Source organism: Macrotis lagotis, chromosome 3 (genome assembly GCF_037893015.1).
Source record: "Macrotis lagotis isolate mMagLag1 chromosome 3, bilby.v1.9.chrom.fasta, whole genome shotgun sequence".
NCBI lineage: Eukaryota > Metazoa > Chordata > Mammalia > Peramelemorphia > Peramelidae > Macrotis > Macrotis lagotis.
In genome coordinates this window covers 239870400-239890147 of record NC_133660.1, presented here as the reverse complement: position 1 = coordinate 239890147, position 19748 = coordinate 239870400, and positions in this window count along the sequence as shown.

Genomic DNA, 19748 nt, shown 5'->3' with positions numbered 1-19748 from the left:
CTTCACCTCATTCCACTTACAACCACCACCTTAGTCTGGTCCTGATCATCTTTCACTTGACAATCTCTTCCCTAACTGATCTCCCCACCTCAAGTTTCTTTCTCCCTTCTCCAATCCCTCCTCCATGCAGTGACTTGTCAAAGTGATATTCCTAAAGCACAGGTCTGACTGTGTAACTCCCTTCCTCAATAAACACCAATAGCCAACCACTTATCCCCTCTAGGATCAGATATAAACACCTCATTTTGATGTTCAAAGTTCTTTACCATCTAGTCCCAAGCTATCTTCCCAACCCTATTAAATATTATTCATTTTTGGCATTTCTCAATCCCGCCAAACCAGTTTTCTTAAATGAGATGAGACCCTATCATATGCCTTTGCATGGGCTGTCCTCCACATCCCAAATATATTCCCTCTAGTTTCCTCCAAAGCTCAGCTTAAATACCATCTCTTATATGAAGCCTAAAGCCCCTTAGCTGCTAGTGTCACACACACACATACATACATACACACGCACACACACACACACACACATCTATATATCTATATACATATAGATATATATGTGTGTGTGTGTGTATATATATATATACCCATACACATACACACACTACTTTGTATAAATTTTGTACAAACTTATATATGTAGATCACATTTCCTAGAGAATGTAAGCTCCTTGAGGGCAGGACCACCTCATTTTTGTCTTCATGTCCTTGAATTTAGCATAGGTCTGGGATATAGTGAATGTTCAATGATCATTCATTTGCTGGTTCACCTCAAACTCGGGTCTCCTGACATTAAGTCCAAAGTTCTTTCTCCTCTTCTCCTCAAGAAGGAGTAAAAAAGCATAAAACTTCTTTGACCAAGGAGCCTGGGCTGTGACCCAACACATTTTTCTTACAGTGGACAGGCAATGTCTTTGTTGCTCCTCTCCCAATAGCACTGGTTAGCCCTCCCCTGGCAGACACGAACTGCTCATCTTCCTCTCCAAGCCTGCAATGCCTCAGAACCCTTCTGGTGAGCTGACACAATGAATGCCATTTTCCAGGAAAGTAATAACAAGAAAAAACTCAATATCTTCTTTCTGTATCCACAAGAACATCTGAAGGGATTTTCTGACCAATATTCCATCTTACTAGTTTACGGGCAGCAGCAAACAACTACCAATTAACCTGATTATGTGGTTTTTGAAAAGAAGAAAGACAGGTCCAAGCAGAAAAAATCAATGTGAGCTAGCAAAGGTTTATAGTAAAAGGACCTTTTATCTCCCAGTTTCTGACTGAAGAAGCTATCTGTTTATTATTACATGGGCCCTGTGGCAAAGGGACATAATCTCTGAGAACCAAAGACTCTGAGAGTCTCAGAGAATAAATACACATTTTCTAGTTTGCAAGAATGAGAAAGTTAAATCTTGATACAAAAATGTGTGTGGGCATGTGTATGTTTGTGTGTGTGTGTGTGTGTGTGTGTGTGTATGTGTGTGTATATATATATATATATAATATGCATATAAGTATATATCTCCCTTGATTCTCCTGAGCTTAGGGGAAACCTCTTTTATATATATGGTATTGTTAAAGGGAATCAAGACCCCCTGGTTTAACTCTCCATTCTGCCCCTAATTGACTTTATGATCTTGAGTAAGTTCCAATACCTTCAACTAGATTACCTCTGATGTTCTTTTTCTATAGTTCCTTCCACCCCTGATATTCTCTGATATTCTATGGTCTATGTTCTCTGATCCCTCCCAGCTCTAATATTCTATGATTTCGGACAAGCCTGCAAACTAAGTGTTGGTGTACTTTGATCAAAAAAATAAAAGTTTGTGATGTAAAAGATAAGACTAGACATGGCACAATGTGTAGGAAACAGCGGAAAATAGTGGAAAGGGTGTGGAGTCACAGGATTTGGGATTGCATTTTGGTTCTTTCCCTGATTAATTATATGATCTTCAGCCAGTCCCTTTATTGCGCTGACTTTACACTAATTCCCTCATAGGATTGTTGTTCTTTGGAAAACTGAAGGCATCAGGTAAACATGGATGATGAGGATGGTGATACAAACTCTTGGGTACCTCTTCACATGTGAAACCCCCTCCCCAAACACTACCTCACATTCAAGGTATGTTTTGAATGTTGATCAGCATATACTCAAAATCATAGGGTATAAACCTTTATTGACGTATTTCTTTCATCAGTCAAGGAGAAATTAGCTAAAAATAAAAGCTTTTTAATCTAAACAACAAAGAAAAATAAGAAACAAAAAAAAAATTCCCCCACATATTCCCACAGCTACATTCTATTTCAGATTATAATAACATCACCAGGGGTGGGGAAAATTTCAGGGAACATATATAACATTCAAAAAATATGATGCCTGTGACTATTACTGGAGTGATAAATTAATGTAACCTTTCTGGAGGGAAATTTGGAGCAATGCCTAGAGGTCTACAAAACTGTACAGACTCCTCCATCCAACAATATCACTGAATCCCCAAGAGGTTGTAGAAAAGGAGAAATGACCTATATACACAAAAATATTTATCCCAGTTGTTTTTGTGGTGGTAAAAAAATTGGAAATTGAGAAGATGCCTATCAACTGGGGAATGGCTGAATAAATTGTGGTCTATAATTGTAGTAGATATGAGCATTCAGCTTTTTTTAATTAAGCCAGACATTAAATAGATTTGTAAAAACCATAAAACGATGTACTTATTTTCATTAATGTTTGTGTTTTGTAAAATATAGTTATTTTTCATTTAAAATGTGACTTAACATTTTATGGGTATTATTTTAAAGGAATAAATATTTAAATATTTTGAACATTTTTCACTTTTACTTTCTAATAGGATAAATATCATAGATATCACCCACATAAACAAAATCTCTTTGGCATCCTTAATAATTTTTAAGAATATAAAGGTCCTGGGACCAAAAACTTTTGAGAACTTCTACCTCATATTAATGAAATCACAGATCCCTTGACACCTCATTAACATATTGTGATTAGATTAGATTGTGAACTTTCTATGACTGCTCAGCTAGAGGTAGAAGAAGAAAATGATATCCCTCCTCAGACACACACACACACACAGACACAAAATCAATCCAATGGAAATTTGGGGCCTCACATGTAAAGACCTTAGTATTGTGGAAAGCATCGCATAAGGGAAGGTCCAGTGGAGTAAATAAGTTGTCTTCAAGCTCTAGCTCTGCTACTGACTACTGATTAAATCCTAACTACTACTAACCTTAGAAACTCACCTTAAACTCTGAACCCCTGTTGGCTCATCTATAAAATGAACAGGTTAGACAGGATTCGTGGTTTTCATTTTTTGTTGTCTTTTCGATCATGTCTGACTCTTCATGACTCTTCTTGGCAAAGATACTAGAGTGGTTTGCCATTTTCTTTTTCAGCTCATTTTACAGAAGAGGAACCTGAGGCAAATAGGATTAAGTGACTTGTCCAGAGTCAGCTAGCTTGTAAATGTAAGAGACCTAATGAGATTTCCTAACTCCAAGCTTGGCACTCTATCCACTGAGCCATCTAGCTGCCCATTGATTCTCATTTAGCATTTTACAAAAAACTTTGAAGATTCAAGAAAGGATCCAAGTTAAAAATGTTTTACTGCCTTAAACAATAAACAATTTCCCAATTATATTAAAAATTAATTTTTCCCCTGTGACAACAAACATGCATCTTTAAAGCATCACAGGTTTGTATCTACAGCAATTTGAAATCTATGATGATCATATGCACAATCTTAGTGTCTGTGTAACTAAGCAGTTTCTCAACAAATGATCAAACTGTTTCCAAACCACAAAGATCTGACTTTCCAGGATAGACTGATTCCCAAAAGATGGGTAGAACAAACATATGTCCTCATTGTTGTACTGAACATTGTACCAGAAGAGCTCCCTTTCCCCCCATTACTTTGTAATCATACCTCATTAGCTGTGTACCCAATGTTCTTGCAACTCATGATCCTTGAGAATTCTCATGAAAAGCCATCTTAAAAACATCATGAACCATCACAAACATTCTGCAGGAAAATACCTATGTTGCTTCTCACTGCAGTACTAAGGTTGTTTTTCCAATTTAAAGTTATCCTCAACTATGTTCTACTGTCTGGCAGATTTTAAAATGAATTGGCTGGCAAAAGTGATCAGTTATTAAGTAGCGTTTCTTTGTGCCAGTGGTAGAAGTGAAGAAAATCATATAGGAAGAGATTCCTAACTTACAAAGGTTTCTTTACATATAAACATGGCTAAAAAAATGAAACAATATATGCTCTTGAACTTTACATTTATTGTTTAATACAATCACAGTTTTCATTAGTCAGTAAAAACATAAATATTTAAAATCATTAAGTAGCTATTTTTTTGTCAAGTGTTAGGGTGACTAAAAAAAATTAAAATGAATTTCTATCTCTCAACAAGAGAGCTTATAAAAGTCTCCTACCATTTTCCACCACATATTTGTGTTAAATGAAAATACAGAAATAAACTCAGTACAGAACCAGACAAAACTATTTATCTAATGTTGTAAACATTAGTTCAAATAAAATATATTCCAAGTCATAACTCATTTCATTAAAAATGTCTTTTACATTCCACAAATTGGTAAAAATAAATTGATATGATATAATATATAGTCTTGCAGATCTTGTTCATGTGAAGTCTTGCTGGATTAGTTTTTTAAGTCTCATAGAATGCCCCACATAAAATACTTGTGATTATTTTATAATTAGAGGGGAAAGAAAAGGGAAGGGAACGAGAAGTTATTTATTAAACACAAGCTCTGTCCTAAGTGCTTTACAAATATTATATCATACTTTGCTATTTAAAATTTTCTATATTTGTAGAATATATAATGATATACTTTATAAAAAATATTAAATTTTAATTTAGAACTTTGAGTGGACAAAAGATTTATCATAATTATTAGAAGTAATTAATCTAAATTAATGAGTAGTGTATTCAATTACTCTGTTTTCAAAAAAAAGTGTTCATAAAATATGTTTTGTTATTGTTGAAAGATGTTCACCAAACAAAAGCATTGAGAACCACTGAACTATGTGAAATCTTCTAGCTCTGAATCCTATGTCAATGCCAGTAGCTGAAAGAGAATTAGAAAAGTTCTTATAAACCTCAGCTGACAGAGTCCCATGGGAAATGTAAAAATAGCCAATGGCTACTAAACCTTATGATCCAGTCACCTACATTGTCCCCTGATATTTTTGTTCTAAAATGGAACAGGAAAGAAAGGTGAATTTGAGAGTATCTCTGTTCTGATTCTAATCCCCACATTCATCCATTGTCATTAATTCTTTTGCTTTGAACTCTTTGTTTATCAATGAAAAAGATTCACCCAGAGTTATTCAATAGTCAACAGTAAAAATGGAATATGCATATGCTAACATGGGCCCCTCTTCATTTACCAATTCTCCTGGTTCCATCATAAGCATTACAAAGGGACAAAGATAAGGCCTTGGAGCCTGAGAGTTGTATCTGTATTTAGAAGAGCAAGGATAGGATCTGGAGAAAATTCACAAGGGATTAGAAATGATGTTTACACTTGGAATTTCCTTTCCTTAAGAGTCTCAGGTTTAAGTCCAGGGAATTAAACAGAAAACTATATCCACAGTTCACTGCTACAATCCCCCTCCATGGAATTGCAATAGGGATCCAACAGCACTTCAATGCCAGACCAAAAGAGAAAAGAGACAAAAATAAGAAAAGAGTTAAGTGAGAGGAAGTTATTTAGTTATAGGACTAAATACTGACTATTTCTCCCTCTCCAGTTCTCTTACCCAAATGGACCAGAAGTATTTCTTATCACCTCTTGACACTATGAGGAGATGGAATGATAGGCTGTAAATCAATCAACATGGATATATTAAGAACTCACTATTTTCCAGGCATAAATTTCCATAGATTATCCTTCATTCTGTCTACATGGTAGGTTAATACTGTATTGTGAGAAATAATATAAATTCACATGGAAAGACTTACATAAAATGATGAAAAATGAAATAAGACCAAGAAAACAATACACGTGATGAATTCCAGAATCATAAAACAATAAAAAGAAAAATGTTATGAAATTACAAAGAACAAGTTTGGCTCCAAAAAACAGATGCAAAGACTTCATTCCCCCTTCTTTGCAAAGGTGGGAGATCCATGGGTGTAAAACATTGCATATATTTTCAGGGTTTTGTTGGGTCTTGATTTTTTTCCCTTATGTTCACCTTTTTCTAACTTTTCTCTTTAAAAATTCTTTTTTATAAGAAATGTAAACTTTTTAAATTTAAGCATTGACTTGCTTTTTTTTTTCACTGTAAATTAGATTGCAAGTTCCTTGAAGTACTCTTTTTTTTGTTTCCCTTTATAACCCCAAGTGCATGGTAAGGTGCCTAGCACACTGTAGGTACTTTAAAAATGCTGCTGCTGCTTATGATGATGATGATAGTGAAGATGATGATGGTGGTGGTGGTGATGATGATGATTGTGGGCAGGAAATCTCATGATAAATAGGGAAGGTTATGATCTGTATGGTTTGGTATCCAGAATTAATTTCTTCTTTTCCTTCTGCTAATCATGAATAGCTTCAATGAGGTCATTGGAAGCAAAAATTATTTTTTTCAACATAGCAGTTACTACTTACTGTTACTGATGCTGTGTCCAGAGGTTTGAATATCTGATGGTAAGAGAGATACCCAGAGACCAATATGGATGTACTAGACTACTACTACTAGGGCAGGTGTGAAGATAGATCCTGAGAAGGAATGATTCTAGGTCACAAAAGCTGCCAGCCACTAAGAATCATGTTGAGCTAGTGACCTGGTAAGGAAAGACCAATTTCTATCACCATCTAGCCCACTTTCTTTTGATTACACTCTAGGAGAAGTGAAAATGTATCACTTCTTGCCAACTTACTCTTCTCTCTTGAATCCTGAGACAGGATGTTTTCCCTTTCCATAAATTGATGGAGTGTGTGTTTCAAGAATCCTTCTGGTATAAATGAAGATCTGATCAGACAAGCAGAAGGAGGTTTAGGAGATGACTGGAGGTCTCCATATAGGAGTTCTTGATTCATTTCCTTTCCTTTCACATAATATACAATTTTGAAAAAAATTGACCATAGTATGTTTTTCCTTGAATTCATGAATATGGAAGGTATATAGGGAATGCTCAGATTAGGGTGGAGATCCCTGAATTATGTACAAAGCATATGTTGTACATTTTAATATTTGAGAAGTAGTCCATATCATCCCATGGATTAATTCCAGACTAGACAACATGAACTGAACCAAATTGCTTATCCCTACATCTGAATATAAAGACTTGGTAATTGGGGGGCAGTGAGGAAAGGAGAAAGGGAGTGAGGAGAGTGGGGCATCTAAGTGTTCACAAGTTGAGTACCCTCTGGTGGGCAGTGGGGATATTACAGTGTCATAGGAAAGCTAACCCACACTTGAAATCAAAAAGAGAATGACAAGAGACTGGCTGATGACTTGAGTAGTAACTGGTACCTAACTCAGAGATTGTACTACCTTGTTGGGTAATGAATGGAGAGACTCACTGCCTCCCAGGAGGCTTAAGGAAGAAAGTACTTGGGAGAGATGAGCAAATCTGGGCCATGTTCTGATCATATGTCTTCCCCTTGCCCCCAGAAGTGATTAATATCTTAATTAAAATAGGAAAATACTTTCCTTTTTTAGCTCAGTGAATTTCTGGGGGTGGAATTGGAAGAAAATAGTGAAAATGATAAGAACACTAAATACGTCTATTCCACTCCACAAACTTTAAAAAAGTATCAGATTATGTAGCCTAAAAACTATTGTGAATACAAGATTAGTTTGAATCAAACCTATGTAGAATTAGAAATGTTGACTCTCACAAAAATAAAGTACTATTACAGAATTCAGTTCAACAGACATTTATCAAATGTCTTCTTTGGAAAAGGCATTAAGGTATTCCCTGTGGAATAAGAAACAAAAAAGAAAATAGATCCTACCCTCAAGAAGTTTCCCTTCTACTAACAAGAAACAATATGTATTTAAATACAAAAAACATACTTTACAATTTTGGATGAACAAGAAAAGCACCAATAATTGGGGGGGGAACAGAAAAGATGGAGCTAGCTAGTACGAAGGAACTATCACCTTGAACTGAATCTCAAAAAAGAGCTAGATTCTAAATGGTAAAGGTGAAGAAGAAGAACATTCTAACATTAGGATCAGCTTAGGCAAAGGAACACAAGCAGAAGATAGAAGGCTTAGGAACCTCTCCCTATTCCCACGCTCCTCAAAAAATCAAAAACTCTTTTAAGTGGGAAGGGATTTATGATGTCATTTAGTTCCATCCTGTAGTGCCTAAACCAGAATTACTTCTAAAGCCTCCTGACAAGAAGTTACCCAATCTCCACCGTTGACTTCAGTGACAAAAAGACTACTACCTCCCACGGCAGCCTGTTCCATTTGGGGACAGTTCTTGTTAGAAAAATTTCCTTATTTTGAGTCTAAATCTGTCTGTACAACTTTCACCCCTTGCTCCAACTTCTATCCTTTGTGGAGCAAGCCAAAAAAAAAAAAAAAAAGTCAAGGCATTCTTCCAAGCAACAAGTCTCCATTGTTTGGAGATGATTATAACATTCATCCTTTGCCCCCTTGGTCTTCTCTTCTTCAGGTTGAACATTGCCAATTTCTTCATCCAATCCTTTCACTGAATAGTATCTATTCCCTTTAGCATTCAACATTCTCTTCAGACCCAGACCACTTGCTAAAATATATCACTATGATCTGAATATACTGAATGTTCTGACTCGATGTTCTTGCTTGTCCTTCCTTCTTAAAGAAGACCATGACACTAGGGAGGTGATGCTATGAGTGGAATTGAGGGTAGGGATGCTGTGCTAAATCACCAGTCTCACTTTCTCTTCCAGAGTAATCTGGGTCTAGTGATCAGAAAAGAATCTAAGGAACCAAATGACCCTGGATGCGAGGCAATAGGGGTTAAGCGCCTTGCCCAAGGTCACACATCTAGTCTTTGTCAAGTATCTGAAGTTGGATTCAAACTCAGATCCTCCTGATTCCAGGGCCAGTATTCTATGCACTGCACCACCTAGCTGCCCCTCTGACTAGATAGAGAACATTGAGATGATCAGTTCCTTCACCTTGTATAATGAATCTTTATGAATGCAGCCTCTGATCATGGTAGTCTTTTTTGGTTCCCAGGTCACAATGTGTATTCAAACGTGAAGCCTATTAATACCCTCAATTCTTTTATACGAAGAATATTATCTCTCATGAGTTGGTGATAATATAAACTAGGTTTTACTCCTTACTCCATCACAACTTCTAGCAGATCTTCTTGGAAAAAACCATATGCCTTCCTGATATCATTTTGTACACAAAGGAATCTTACTGGTTATCAACAGGAACCTGTCATGATCGAGGCCTGTTCATTGAGCACATACAGACAATAATGGGGGGAAAAAAAGAAAAGAAAAACATTTATTAAAATAATGGGTTTACACAGGCAAAAGAAAATGACAGTAAAAACAAAATCAAACAGCCATAGAAATATTCAGTATTCAACATAAACATTATATAGAAGGGTAGACATTTTTTCCTGTTGAGGACAAATTGAGTTAACTGCAACAAGTTTTACAACAAACAAAACAAAAATAGTGGAAAACCTGGGAGATAACAAGCAGCTTGTCCCCAAGCACTCTCTATTAAAATCATACTGTCTACCATTCCCAAAGGAGGCTATTAGAGAGGCTTATGTACAACTCAAGCATACTATTCTGACAAAATTCAGCATTATACACAATACAGAACTTAGAAGGAAAACTGTTTTACTGTGTGCATCCTGAAAGAGCAATGCACTTTACAGGTTATTTTGAAAATGGATAAGAAATAAGACAATAATTTAGGGGGTTTTTTTGTTTTGTTTTAGGGATTTTTTTTTGTATTGTATTTTTTTAAGAATGAGATTTTAAAGGGAAAGGTCTAGTCTTTTTTTGTCAGAACAAAAACTTTGGAATCAGAAGAACTAGATTCACTCACTAGCTGTGTGTGTGACCTTAGGCAAATTATTTCACCTCTCTGATCTTGCTTGCCTCAACTGGAAAATGAGGATTCTCATGCTTGGTCTGCTGCACTCAAATGGCTGCTGCGAGGAACAAATGAACCAATCTCTGGCAAGCACTTTGTGACCATAAAGCCCTATATAATACCCCTATATGTGAAAGACATGTGATTCCAGCCTTGAGAACTTCCAGAATGGGAACTGCAGCTGCTGAAGGTCTATGTGATCCATCCATGATTTAGTAGAGAAATTCTAGGGAGTTACCTGAGGCACAAAGGATTTGAGTGACTTGTATTCTGAATTCAGTGTTCTATTCATTTTACCACACTACATCAAAACACTTTAGAGTGCAATTGTTATTCATTATAATTGCTAGCACCTAAGATACATGCTTCTTGGTTATGATGCTAAGAATATCATCTATTATTTATAGATTGCAATTATCATCTGAAGAGAAATTGGACCTTTAGAGTTAAAGTTCCGTAATTTAGTTTTGACTTACCAACAAAGGAGAATCTTACACCCAAACCAAAAATAATAATAAAGGTAGATCTTATTATAGTAACAGGCATTTGTGATTTCTCCATTTTCTTCAAGGGGGTTTTAGTAACTTGAAATGTTCTATTATTTCTATTAGAATAATATTCTAAGAGGACAGACTAATATCTCATGTGGTCACTTGGTCGCCATACCTGGAATAGTGGTCCCTCTGTCACAGAAAGCCCCATAGACCTCCTTTTTCCAACAATCCTCCTGGTAACAGTTGTCTGTCCCCTATCTCTGATTGATGGAATGCACAATCAGCTGGTATTTCTCCCACGATATGGATGACAAACTCACTCCTCCTTTTCCCCAGATGTAGAGGTATTGTCTATGCCAAAGCAAAATCCCCTTTGTTTGGCTTCCTCTCATCATCGATTGTAACTGTAGCCCTTCCCAGGTCCTCTTCTTTGCCATCCATCACTGGGTCCTCTAGAATTCCTTTCTTATTAGCAAGGAATAGGGTATAAAGGTTGAACCTGTGATTTCACAGGTCTAGAGAATTCCTAGATGAGAAAAGCAATAACTTATAGTCCTGGAGCACTTGAAGTTTTAAGTGAATAACCCAGAATTAACACAGCAAATACATGTCAGAAATGGGACTTGAACCCACATTTTTCTGGCTTTGAGGTTTTACCTCAAATGTGATGATGCTGTCACATTAGGAAGGACTGTCCAACAATGAACTGGAGTGCATTTATATGCAAAACTCTCATGCCTGTGGAGCCCTTCTTGATGGTGGTCCTTAGTTCTGGAGCTCTGAAAGCCACCTCACATGGGCCAGCTTTCTAGAAACTTGAATTATTCTGGAAGACATCTCACCCTTGCTCAATTCCTCCAGGGATGGCTGCTACTCCTCTCCTGCCCTCTGTCACATTGGATCGGCAGGAATCAGCAGAATTTTCACTACTTTTGTGTCACGGGGCCAAAATGAATTACTGTGATGCCTATAAGCATGGTCAATTCACCCAATATTCTTTTAAAAAAATCAACTTTCATTTGGGCCTGTTATCTCCCCAAGACATCATCCTCCATCTTTTCTTCTTTTCCTGCCAAATATCCTCAAAAGAAGCAACTACTTTCTGCCTCTATTGAATCACTGTTCACTCACAATTTAGTCTCTTAGTTTCCATTTACTGGAGAGGACTGGAAACAACTCCTACAGGTGTGAAAGAACCCATTATTAAATCTTCAGTGTGTACATTTCCATCTCCAAATTTAGCAAATGTCACAAATTAGGGCTTAATTTATTATTCTGTTGTCTTGACTTAAAAAATGTGATGGAGAAAATGTTAATGAAGAAAATTAAACTTAAAACTCATCAGTAGCTATTTCTTAAACATTTAACAACACAACTTTAGTGTCCACCATTTGACTGGCATCACACTCTCCAAATTACCAAAGATCTGATAAATCCTGAAGTCTCTTAGGTCTCATTCTCCTTGACTTCTCTGAAGCTTCTCACTCAGATAACCAACCCTACCTCCTAGATTGTTTCCTAGCTTGGCTCCCACTACTTTCTCAGATTTCCTTCTAAATATCTAACCACTTCTTCTTAGTCTTTTTTTGCTGGCTCATAATTTATGTCATGCTCCTAACTGCATGTCCCACAAGGCTTTATCCTAGGCCCTCATTTCTTCTCCCTCTATACACTGTCCTTGGTGATTTCATCTGCTCCCAAGGGTTTATCATTTCTACACAGAGGACTCTCAACTATCCAAGCCCAGTTTCTTTCCTTCACTTCAACTCTACATCCCCATTTGCCTGCAGAACATCTCCATTTAGAAATTCCAATAGCATCTCAAAATCAGCATATCTAAAACTGAACTCAATGTCTTTAACCATCAAACTCCCCCCCCTCTAATTTTTATTTTCATTTCTTCTGAAAAATTTCTTCTGCATCCTCCCCATCACCCAGGTTCATAATCTCAGAGTCATGCCAAATGGACTCTTCCCTATCTCTGCTCTTCCAAGTTCAAATTATTTGCCAATTCCATTTAATTCTACCTCTGTGACATTTTTTGGTCTGCCCTATCCTCTCCAGAGGTGCCAACCCTAGTTTCACAACCTAATCACCATTCCCTTGGACTATTGTTGTGTCTCTTAATTGGTCTCTCTGCTTCCTTCTTCAATAAACCTTCTGCAGAGCTGCCTAAATAATCATCCTAAAGCATAGGTCTGATCCTGCCATTCTCTGACTTGGAAACTTCCAATGACTCCCTATTGCCTGATTCCCACTACCACCCCAGGAGTGCCTCCCCTATCCCTGCAATGTTATTTTCTTTGTTTTATAGGCATCATATATCTGCTTATATGTGTACGTGTCATTTCCCTGAATAAATAATCTCCTTGAGGGTAGGGCCTATTTGCTTTTTTGTCTTTCAGTCCATAGTGCCTGGTACACTGTGTTTCACAAATGTTTAATAATTCATAATAACAAATAATTTAATAGATGATCTATAACAATATACAAAATCCCCAGTCTAGCATGTATCCAATCTTTCTTTCCAGCATTATTTCCCATTAATCTTCACCAAATTATATTCCAGATGATGTTTTTACCCTGAACTCAGTCTGCCATCTCCCACATCTGCCTTGGAGCACACCATCACCAGTTCCTGGGTCTAGATTTGAGAGGGGAAGAGGGGGACAGGAGAGGAAAGGAAGGGGTAGGGTGGGTGGGGGATACTACAACCTACAATTCTCTCCTTCCTCATCTCTGCCTGTCATGCTAGTTTCCTTCAAGGTTCGGCGTCTCTAAATCTTTTCTACCCACCCCTTCATATTATTTAGCTTGTGTGGACATAGTCCCTTGTTTATCATTCCCCCCGTTAGACTGTGATCTCACTGACAGTAGGGACCAGCTTTTGCCTTTCTTTTGTTTTTCCAGGGCTTAGCACAGGGCTGAACACATAATATTCTCTTTGATGAATGTTGACTAATAACTAAAAATTAATCTCACCCTTACATTTTTAGGTGCAATAGGAATGTAAAGGAAGAAGAATTAATTGTTGACTGAGATGCTTCAAAGAGGTCTTTATATGAGCTTTAATGAAAAGGTAGAATTTGGTTAGTTGCCGGCAACATGAGCAACAAAGGAAAGGAATAAGCTCTTCACACATATGGCAACACTGACTAACCTTGAGGAGATTTATGTTAGAAAATAGTGCACTATCAAGTGAATAGTTACAGTATAGATGATTTACATAGGGTCTTAAAGATTGAGCAAAATAGTCTGGAATAGTAGTTTTAGAATTGTAAGGGGCTCCAGAGTTCTTATACAAACTTGCTTTACAGATGAGGAAAATAAGGCCCAGAGAGGTTACACAGGTGATATTTAAGTAGCAGAAACAGAAACAGAATCCGGCACCTCTGAGTCCAAATCTATTTCAATACACTACCTCTCTTGAACTTACAAGAAATGGAGAACATGCTAAGTTTGGCCCTTGACTGATATGATGAAATGCTTGCTTTAACAAGATTAGAGTCATACCAGGCTAATCCCATTTCATTCCCTGACAGAGTTACTATGCAGGTAGAGTAGGGAAACACTAGGATATTTGAATATCAGCAAAGTATTTGACAAAGCCTCTCCTGATATCCTTGGGGACAAAACAGAAATGTGAGCCAAATACATTTAGGTGGATTCGCAAGCAAACAAGTGATTCAAAAATTACTGATTTACAGAATGAGACCCATCTAGAGAGGAATCACCAGTAATTTATGACCAGGCTCTATCCTCCACCCCAGATTATTCCACTTTTTTTTTTTTATCAATGACTGGAGGATGACACAGATGACAAAGTTATGAATGATAGGAAGCTAGGAATGACAGCTAACAGGTTAGCTGACGACTAATAGGTTAGATGACAGATAGGGGATCCAAGAAGTTACTGAAGGCTGGAACAATGGACCGAATCCAACAAGACTGCAAAGTTATACAGATCCAGAACTTAAAGGGAACTCAAGAGGAACAAGTCCTAGCCATATTTTGAAAAGAATTCCATTTACAATATACTCAGCCATGTAGCATGAAGATGCCAAATGAAAGGGAGACCTATTCACTTCTAAGATAATCCAGTCCACTTGGGGAATAGTTTGAATTGCTAGGGAGTTTTGGCATCAAGTCAGGTATGTGTGCCTGAGACTCTACAGAGTCCTCCTACAAGATGACATCAAACCATTAATAGTTATACATTTAGTCTAACCATTTAAACAGTCCCAACTGCCTCTAACTCTACTGGTGCCTAGCCCATATCTTGCCATCTATCACAAAGACAGCATAAAAGACTATCAAATCCTTTGTAAAATATAAGTAAACTCTATGGAATTCACTTTGACATACAGTGTCTTAACCTATTTAAAAAATGAAAATGGGGTTAGTCTGACAAGACTCCCTTTTCATGAAGTCATACAGGCTCATTATTCATTCTTTTTTTTTTTTTTTTGGTACTGATTTGTTTCAAGACTATCCCAATCTCCCTTAAGGTGAAAAGCCTAGCAGCCATTCAAGAGGCCTGATCCCAGTTCTGATTGACCGGAGGGCCTGGTTCACCCCTTCTGAGGCAACCTTGTGCCTAAGGTGGTTCACTATTTTGAGTCAGACTTAGTTTGGATACCCCATAGGCAGATCATTACTGTAGCTCAGAACTCCTGGACAGTGTCTCTCAGTGCACACCACCATGCCTAGGTGTTGAGTAATCATTTTTTTAATAAAAATTCTAGATTTTTTGCTAAACATCTACATTAAGCCAATTATCTTACAGTGGGCTCACTAGTTTTGTATTGTTTTTAATAGGGAGAAAATTTCACCTTCTCCCATCTAGGGATATTTCTCCATTCTTTCCAAGATCATTGATAGGGCAAAACAATCACATCTAGTTTTCCTTCAAGATCTTGAGATATAGTTCATGAAGAAATGTAAAAGGGGCAAATGTAATGCTATACATTTTAGTTCCAAAAAATTAAACTGGTAAAAGGAGAAATAAAGGGGTTGAGGTGGGAGATATATACATAGTTAAGCAACAGCACATGTGAAAATGATCTCAACTATAGAGTGACCTAGTGATTTTAAGAGATTATCTGTTCAAGATGAGCCAAGAATATAATAAAGTAACTATAAAAGTTAATGTGATCTTGGGCTGGATTAAAACATAATGTCTAGAACAAAGTGACAGTGTTGCCTCTGTGGATCAGACCATATCTGATATGTCTTGTTTGGGTCTTATAAGCACTCTGATAAGCAGGAAGAGGTAATCAGGATAGAAAGAAGACTCAGAAGGAATTTGGGAGTGTTTATTCTGAAGTTTAATCTTCCATATTTCATGGAGAAAAGGGGATGAGACATTCTATTTGACTCCAGAGGGTACAACTATAATTGGGATGCAGGGTAGGTAGACAGAGGTTGTGTCATCCAGGTCCCCAGAAAGTTAAAGGAAGGTAATTTCAGCTCAACGAAAGTGTAAAGGGAGAAAAGCTAAAATCTCTGCCTCCCTGGAGACTGTAGCTTTGCGCCTCAGCTGGGCCTCACCCATAAAACCTAAAAGGTAGGGACAGAGAGGGCACAATAGAGACATTCCATCTCTCTGGACCACCAGAAAGAGGAACTGATGGTCTCATTCAGAGAGACACTGGCCTATCCACTCATCCTGTCACAGATCCCAGCTATGGAAAAGCAGTGGAATGGGAAAAACAAACAAAACTCAGGCCTTAGTGACACAAAGAGGGAAATGTCACTTGACTCCAGGTTTTTAAGTCTAGGATTCTAGAACTGGAAGACCACTGTAAAAACTAAGGGGATTAATCCAGAAGGGGGAAAAAAACTACATAGTCTGAATGCATATTATTTTTAAAATATAGGATTTTTTTGTGGTTTTTCCTTTTTTTTGTTCTGATTCTTCCACACGTGACTAATATGGAATTATGTTTAACATGATTATACATGAATAACCTATAACAAAATTGCTGTCTTGGGGAGTGGAGGGAGAAAAATTTGGAACTCAAGATGAATGTTGAAACCTACATGTATAATTTTAAAGATGCTATTAAGATTCCCCCTCTCCCCCCACCAAAAAAATCCAAGAGGATTAGAAAGAGGATCTTGTGGGGAGAGAGGGGAGAAAAATTAGTTGCATCTGAGATCACAGAAGGACATCCAGTATTTGTCCCAAAGAAAACTGAAATGAGTTGGAGATCCCTTAGGCCTGGAGATCAGCCTGAACATCATCAGCCCAGAAGTGACAGTAGATGTGTTTACTAATAAGGTGACTGCAGGGAACAGAGGAAGGTCAAGAGCAGACCCACAGAAGACCTAATAAAGAAGAGAGAGCAGTCAGAAAGAAGCAGGAAAGTGTAGAATCACAAGCCAAGAGAGAAGAGGATTTCAAGAGGGAAGTGGAACAGGCCCCAAATGCCAATCATATCATAGAAGTCAAGAAGGATAAAGGCAGGAGAAAAGACATAAAAGAGGGCACTGGCAATATGAGAGAATATTCTTAGTGTGTGGAAACCAAATTACAGGAGGCTAAAAAAGGACAGAAAGGAAATATGGATAGAGGGGTTGTTGGACTTTGGGACAGGAGGACCCAAGTTCAAGTGCTGCCTGATAACATTCCAGCTATGCTACCTACTATGAGCAAGTTACTTCTAAATGTTCCAGGCAACTCTGAGTTGGTTCGGGAATGGTGGTGCCAATCAGTGAAAACATCTATAAAATCAGTTATGATTCCTACCATTCTACTCCCCCCAAAGAGCTAAGTAGTATTTTTGGAGAATGTACGTACTACTACCTCCTATCTCAACTACTGTGAGAAAAATGCTCTATTAAGCCAAAGGGCTAAGTAAATTCACCTCCGATTATTACTCTAAATGGCAAGGAGGTTGGCAGGAAAGTAAGGAGATGGGTAACTAGGAGAGGTGAGTCAAGTCAGTCAGCTAGCACCTACGATGCTAAACACTGGAACAAGAACAATTCACAAGAAAGGGGTTACTGGTCATGGAATCACTTAGGATCCCAGAGATCTTAGGTTGGGCTCTCCCTAGGATATTTCCTACTTCTGTGACCAATAACAATCACTTAACTGCCATCTGCCTTAGTTTCATTTGTGAAAGGGAGATAGCACCTTTTCTCCCAGGGTTGTGAAGTTAAAATGAACATGTAATATGCATTATGAACCTCAAAGTGCTAGATGTATCAACTTGTATTGTTAACACGTATGTTTGAGACAAAATGGAAATAAACACTTGGAAGAAGACATGAAAAATGAGAGAAAGGGGAGTGAGATCTGAGAGACAAATGAATATTCAGGGTGCTCCTGAAGAGATTAGCTTTGATACTAAAGATACTTAAAAGAAAGCCAAAAGGATGGCTCTAAGGATAAAAATGAAAAGCATATACTAGAAACTATGTATTTTTTAAGTGTTGGGGAAGAGTGGACAATTCATCTGCTAAGTTTGGAGAGTAAACTGGTGGCTTTAGGAGAGGTCTATGCTGTGAGGTTTTATGTCTAGGAGTGGAGGTGTTGCTGAGATAAACAGAGGAGCTGGTTTTTAAGAGGGAAGACAGAAAAATAATAGTTTTTAGATAAGAGGTTCAGGGATGGAAATGTAGACTCAGTCCCAATTCTGTTGATACTATTTTAAGCCTTTGGAATGCAAAACCCCATCCATATTCTCTGCAATTTGTAATGGCCACAGTAATGAGGGATGCACCATTCCCACCTTTATAGAAACGAAAAACAAAGTTTAAGCAAAATGTATCGTTTAATTCTGTTTTTCAGTCCTAGAGACCTGACACGGAATAAAAGTTCCCATTCTTTGTTAGTTTGGGATAAAAATTGAAACTCGATTTCCAGGGAACGTTGTTCCAGTCAAGCTTTGAGTGTCTCCCCTCCACTTGCGCTCCGGCTCCAGGCCCGAGGCCCTCTCTGCCTCTGGGAACACCGGCTCCCTTCATTCCTTCCCCCTGCGCATCTGAGCCCAATGGACCTTCGGGCTGTGGTTTCCGGTCCCCACGGCCCTGCACCGGGTTTCCTGCTCCCCCAGCACCCCCCATCTGGCTGGGGCCCTGCCCCCCGGGTCTGCACTGGGTTTCCTGCTCCCCCAGCACCCCCCATCTGGCTGGGGCCCTGCCCCCCGGGTCTGCACTGGGTTTCCTGCTCCCCCAGCACCCCCCCCATCTGGCTGGGGCCCTGCCCCCCGGGTCTGCACTGGGTTTCCTGCTCCCCCAGCACCCCCCATCTGGCTGGGGCCCTGCCCCCCCCGGGTCTGCACTGGGTTTCCTGCTCCCCCAGCACCCCCCATCTGGCTGGGGCCCTGCCCCCCGGGTCTGCACCGGGTTTCCTGCTCCCCCAGCACCCCCCATCTGGCTGGGGCCCTGCCCCCCGGGTCTGCACCGGGTTTCCTGCCCCCCCCCCCATCTGGCTGGGGCCCTGCCCCCCAGGTTTGCACTGGGTTTCCTGCGCCCCCAGCACCCCCCCCCATCTGGCAGGGGCCCTGCCCCCCGGTCTCCCCCGGGTTTCGTGCTCCCCCAGCATTGCCCCCCGACCAGCTGGTGCTTGCACGCGTGGTCACGGCGCCCCTGAAGCAGCGAGGAGAGCTCTGGATTCTAATCCGGCCCTGGCAGGCCTCTGTTCACGTGGGGCAAAGGCTTCATGGCGGCCGTGCCTCGTGCCCGGCGCCCGCGGCTGACAGGGGCGCGTGGGCCCGGCTTCGGCCTTGCCCGGCTGCCCGGCACACAAAGGCTCCGGCCCTTTCCGGGCTCCTCCGGGGTCCCGGGCGGGGGGTCTCCGTGAAGGACGCGGCTCGGGCGCCTTTTCCCCTCCCCTCCCCCCCCCCCCCCACGGCCAGGCCGGGGAGCGCGGCGGTTCCGGGGGTCAAGGTGAAGGTTCCCGGGCCCGGGCCGGGGGGGGAGGGGGCAGCACGCCGGGCCGGGGCGCCGCGCGGCCGCCCCCCCGGGGACAAAGGGCCGGCCGGGAGCACGCGGCGGGCCCGGGGCGCTCGGAGGCGGGGAGGCGGCGGCCCCCGGGCCGGGGCGGCGCGGCGCGGCGGGCTCGGCCGGCGGCCTTGGCGCACTGCGGCTGTGCCGCGCCGCAACCCAGCTTGCTGCGCCGG